This window comes from Lathyrus oleraceus, chromosome 4 (assembly GCF_024323335.1).
Source record: "Lathyrus oleraceus cultivar Zhongwan6 chromosome 4, CAAS_Psat_ZW6_1.0, whole genome shotgun sequence".
Lineage (NCBI taxonomy): Eukaryota > Viridiplantae > Streptophyta > Magnoliopsida > Fabales > Fabaceae > Lathyrus > Lathyrus oleraceus.
In genome coordinates, this window is record NC_066582.1 from 55173193 (window position 1) to 55179626 (window position 6434).

A 6434-nucleotide genomic window follows, 5' to 3' on the forward strand; every position below is an offset into this window, starting at 1 on the left:
ATCGATGCATACTGAACAAAAAGAGTTTTGTGATATACCACATGCTGTATGGATCGATGCATAGGCTTATGTGTTGATGCATACTGACACAAAATGGATTTTATGTGTTATTTTAAGAGATGTATCAATGTAGGTCTTTATGTACAGTTATGCAACAATAGAATGGGATAAAAACACAATAAAAACACAAATGTATCATGTAATGTAATGCACAGCCAACATTTGGATGATGATCACACAATTTGCTATCATTCAAAATTAATTCAAAGTAAATAATTTTCTCACAAACTCCCCCTTTTTGATGATGGCAAATTCTTGGCAAGATGTGTGATACTCCCCCTGAGTTTGTGCATATCTGCATTTTCTCCCCCTTTGTCAACATCAAAAAGAGGAAGAAACAGGTTTATCAAGGTAGCATGTTGTAGCAGGGCATGGCAAAAATATTGATAAAAAGGCTATCATTCACAAAGTAAAGAATCATTCACAAAGAATGACGAATAAGGGCAATAACCATAGAGATAAACAGAAATTGAAAAGCATTTAAGGATTCGAACGAGTTTAAGAATTACATAAGCTAAACCATATATTGTGCAACAAAAATAAAAACTTGAGCAATATGAGATGAAATGCAGTGAGATGAAATGATGGTGGGTTAATTTGGATTGTGGCCACCACAGGACTCTTCATCATCTCTGGCAGGATCTCTGTAGCTTGGTGGAGGCGGAGGAGGAGGCATTGTGTCTGGATTTTGGCCCATGAAGGAGTATTGCCTAAATCGGTTCTGAACTTCAATGCTTCTAAATCTGTCTATAATACCAGGATTTTCGCGGCAGTCGTCCATAAAGTCAGACATTTCATTGTAGAAAACTTGGTGCCACTTAACCAAGTCTTGGTGCCAAGAGTGTTGATTCTGATACATCCGTGTATGCTCATCATGCCAGTCACGATGCTCCTGATGCCACTCATTTTGTTGTACATGCCAATACCGTGCCTCTTCATGACGCTCTTTGTTGGCAAGTTCCATTTGTTGAAGCATATGAGTGATATCCGCAGAAGGTGTTGAGGTTGAAGTGCCACCGGAGAATGGAGGAGCCGTAGGTTCAGGCACATAGTTGGTTGGGGACCACCTTCGTGGCACCCAATCACCCCAACCGGCATTGGCCTCAGCTGGAGGCACATCTGTTTCAGGCGCATCCTGCATTTCTTCATCAGGCTGATCTTCAGCAACATGGATTCGTTCCGAAGGCACGTCAAAGTTGTAGATTCTGGTTTTGGATTTTCTTTCAAAGAAGTAGAAACATTTGCGGTCCTTGTCCCACCGATATCCCATATGCGATAGAGTGGAAGAGTCAAACTCTTGAGCAGCAGATGGAGATAGGAGAGGAACAATAGGTATTACAACTTTCCAAAACTTAAGAATTTTCATTATTTGAGAAGCATAACCTAGAGCCACATTCTTGGAGCTATCTCGCACGAAAAATAGACGTTTTACAAAGTAGTTTGCCCAATTTAAGAGAACCTTATTTTGCAGAATGTAGAGAAGATGTATGCTTGGCCTATCCAACCGAGAATGTCCACTGTTTGTTGGACGCAGAATGTGTGTGATAATCCAGTGAAGAATACGCGGAGTTTGCTTAATCATATCGGACGTGACGTGTTCATCCTCACTCAGCGGTCTGTCTATCTTTAGGATTGATGGAGTAAAGTCCTTCATGTCAAATTCAGTATCAAAATGCAGGTCATGCCAGGACTTGACATTCATTGACGGATGCGGAATTTGAAACACCGTTTCCCAATCAGAGGCTTCAAAGGTATATGTTCTGACACCGATAGAACACCGGAACATATAGCCTCTACCAATTTGTAAGCCAGCATAAAAGGCCCAGATGAAATCCTCATGGTAATCATCCTTTGTAGACAGAAATGACCCAAGTCTTTGTGCATGTAGGAGTTCAACCACCTCATTTAGATGCAGGTGAATAGCATCTGTTTTATCAAAGACGTGGGGTTTCATAACTAACCTTGTCTTGAAGGATTCCTCAAATTCAGCAGCAATAGCAGGATGAAGTAAGTTTAAGGCATTTGAAGGAACATCTGGTGGTTGCTGAGAAGTACCGGCTGTTTCCTTTCCTTTTCCTTTTCCTTTTCCTTTTGCTCTGGCTGGAATAGTGCGTGGAGGCATGGTGATGTGAGATTTAGGGTTTTAGAGAGAGTGAAGATGAGGAAGATTAGGGTTAGCCACTGGTTTTGGGGTTTTTGAGGACAGATGATATGAAGTCTTGAGGTAGGAAGTGATAGGATTGGCTGATGTGTCGATGCATGAGAGAGAAAAAAATGTATTTAAATCAAATAGCATCAGTATGTGTCGATGCAAATGGCCATGGATCGATGCCTATCATTCACATTTGTTTATAACAGGCCTGTGTATCGATACATGTGATGGATGCATCGATGCATCCTGAACCAGTTCGTTAAAAGAAATTGAAATCCAGAATATAGGGATCGATGCATACATGTTTTGTGTCGATGCATACTGATGCTAAACCAGATTTTAATGAATTTTGATGCAGTATGGATATGCATTATGCACTATGTCATGATGGTTATGCCCAAGAAAGATTCATAAGTCAGATTTTTAATGTGCAAGCAATATAGGCAAACAATATATGCAATCAAATTTATATCAACGAGAGTAAGAACATCTGTTCTCACATACACAACCACTTAGCAGTAAGAGAATTTTAGAAAGGATTGATATTACCTCTGTTGGCGTAATCTTGTGATGGATAAGTGTCATCTAAAACGAATCTTATTAACCAAGGAGAGGCATAATATAATTAAGAGGCAACATGCTTAAGACCTCAAATGATAAAGATCTAAGATCCCTAATTCACGACGAATGTTGAAGAAAGGTTCCGTTGCCAAAGGTTTAGTGAAAATATCAGCAAGCTGATTTTTGGAGTCAACGTGCTCAAATACAACGTCTTCTTTTTCAACATGGTCGCGAAGAAAGTGATGTCTAATCTCTATGTGTTTAGTGCGTGAGTGTAAAACAGGGTTTTTAGTAAGGTTTATGGCACTAGTGTTGTCACATTTTATAGGAATACGTTTGAGTTGAATGTTGAAGTCTTGTAGTTGCTGCTTCAGCCATAAAATCTGAGCGCAACAACTACCGGCTGCAACGTATTCTGCCTCTGCAGTTGACAAAGCCACAGAAACCTGCTTTTTGCTATGCCAACTTACCAAGGAATTTGAAAACAGGTGACATGTACCACTTGTGCTTTTCGTATCTGATTTGCAGCCAGCAAAATCAGAATCGGAGTACCCTACTAAACAATAATCACTTCCTTTGGAATACCAAAGCCCATATTTAGGTGTTCCATGAAGATATCTAAATATGCGCTTCACCGCTTTTAGGTGCGATTCCTTAGGATTTGATTGATAGCGTGCACACATACAAACACTAAACATGATGTCAGGTCTAGAAGCAGAAAGATACAAGAGAGATCCAATCATACCTCTGAACTTTTTGACATCTACACACTTACCATGCTCATCCTTATCTAGATTTCCGTTAGTAGGCATTGGGGTGTCAATTGATTTTGAGTCATTCATTCCAAAGCGCTTGAGTAGTTCTCTGCAGTATTTTGTTTGACATACTGCTGTACCCTCATCAAGTTGCTTTATTTGCAGTCCTAGGAAGTAGTTCAGCTCCCCCATTAGACTCATCTCAAATTCACCCTGCATAACCTTAGAAAATTCTTCGACCAAGTGTATGTTAGTTGAACCAAATATTATATCGTCGACATAAACTTGAACTAAAAGAATGTGCTTCCCTTTGTGTTTAATAAAGAGAGTATTGTCCACCTTACCTCTTGAATATCCATGATCAATTAGGAATTTGCTAAGCCTTTCATACCAAACCCGAGGGGCTTGTTTAAGACCATACAAAGCTCGTTTTAATTTGTAAACATGATCTGGATTTTCAGCATTTTCAAAACCAGGAGGTTGTGAAACATATACTTCTTCATTTATGACACCATTAAGAAAAGCACTCTTTACGTCCATTTGGTAAAGCTTAACATCCTTAGAACACGCATAGGCAAGCAAAAGACGTATAGCTTCAAGGCGAGCAACTGGAGCATAAGTTTCCTCATAGTCTATGCCCTCCTCTTGGTTATACCCTTGTGCTACTAAACGTGCCTTGTTCCTAGTAATCACTCCGTTTTCATCAAGCTTATTTCTAAAAACCCACTTAGTGCCTATGATATGATGATCTCGCGGACGAGGGACAAGTTCCCAAATGTCATTTCTTTTAAATTGATTAAGCTCTTCTTGCATGGCCATTAGCCAAAATTCATCAATCAAGGCCTCTTTGGCATTTTTAGGTTCTACTTGTGAAACAAACGCGAAGTGAGAACAAAAATTACTTATCTTAGAACGGGTCATTACTCCCTTTGAAATGTCTCCCAAGATGTTGTCAATGGGATGGTCTTTTGAGGATTTCCAAGCTGTTGGAAGATCCTTCACTTCAGCTGTCTTTTCTTCCTCATTTTCTTCATGACTAGTATCTTCTTCCTTCTCATGGGCAGATGTTTTGGACTGATCAGTTTCCTCAACAGCTTCCTTGAGTATGTCTTCTGTAGATACACCTGCGTCATCAAAAGAAATACCTTTTCCGACATTTTTCGGATAAGACTCATCAAAAGAAACATGAACAGATTCTTCAACAGTAAGTAAACGCTTATTATACACTCTATATGCTTTACTTGACAGTGAGTAACCAAGAAAGATACCTTCATCCGCTTTTGCATCAAACTTCCCAATATTTTCCTTACCGTTATTCAAAACAAAACACTTACAACCGAATACGTGAAGATGTGACAAGTTTGGTTTTCTTCCTTTCAAAAGTTCATAAGGAGTTTTATTTAAAATAGGGCGAATTAAGATTCTGTTTAAAACATAACAGGCTGTGCTGACAGCATCAGCCCAAAAGTATTTTGGTAATCCACCCTCATTAAGCATTGTTCTTGCCAACTCCTCTAAAACACGATTTTTGCGCTCCACAACGCCATTTTGTTGTGGAGTTCGAGGAGCTGAAAAATTATGCTCAATACCATACTTGTCACAGAACTTCTCAAAGTGATAATTTTGAAACTCACCACCATGATCGCTACGAATTGTAACTATTTTGGAATTCATTTTGTTTTAGGACAGATTTGCAAAATTCTTAAAAGCAGAAAAAGTTTCATCTTTGCTATGAAGGAATATAGTCCAAGTAAATCTAGAGTAGTCATCAACTATTACAAAGCCATAGTAATTTCCACCTAGGCTCTTTGTCCTAGAAGGTCCAAAGAGATCCATATGGAGAAGCTCAAGGGGTCGTGAAGTTGAAATTACGTTTTTAGATTTAAAAGAGACCCTCGTTTGCTTTCCCATTTGGCACGCGTCACATAGGTGGTCTTTTGAAAATTTTATTTTTGGTAGACCGACTACTAGATCCTTAGATACAACCTTATTAAGCAAATCGAAATTAACATGCGCTAAACGTCTATGCCAAAGCCAAGAATCATCATTCAAGGTGACTAGACATTTAGTACTTGTCAAGGGTACATCAAACAGGTCAAGCATATAGATATTGTTTACTCTTACACCCTTAAACACAATGTTCTGTTCAGCATGTTCAATTATGCAGCAAGTTTTTGTGAACGAAACTTTATAGCCCATGTCGCATAGTTGACTTATGCTTAACAAATTGTGTTTAAGTCCCTCTACTAGATGGACATTTGAAATAGTAGTGGTGAAGGGATTACCTACACTACCTTTGTCGAGTATAGCTCCTTTGTTATTGTCTCCATAAGTAACATATCCCTTCTTCTTTGCCTTGAAGTCTATAAAAAGCGATATGTCACCGGTCATGTGCCTCAAGCAGCCGCTGTCAAGAAACCACCTTCTATCTGCGGAGGCAAGGCACTCATCCTACAATATCAAAAGAGAGACTTTGGTACCCAATTTTCATTGGGTCCAAGTGGGTAAGTGCTAACATGGTTGCCTTTTGGCTTCCATTGATAAATACCTTTAGGGACAAGAAATCTCCTAAACTTGCATTTCTCAATGGTATGGCCAGCATGACAACAATAATGACATAAACCATGATGATATGTTTGTTGTTTCTTGTTCATTGAATCCTTTAGAATAAAAGAGTATTTTGCATATGGAGGATTTAATGACTTCTTAAACAACCTAGAGTCAACGGCATAAGTAACTTTAGGTTGTAGCGCCTTCTTTAGTTTGACCTTAAGAGTGTTTACCTCTTTTTGCCAAATATAACAAGCGTCACAATACCTAACTCTACTACATCCATCAATGTCAATATTTTTTGAATTTTCTGCAATACTAGCTTTCAACGCTTCTAAATCAATTTCAACTTTGTT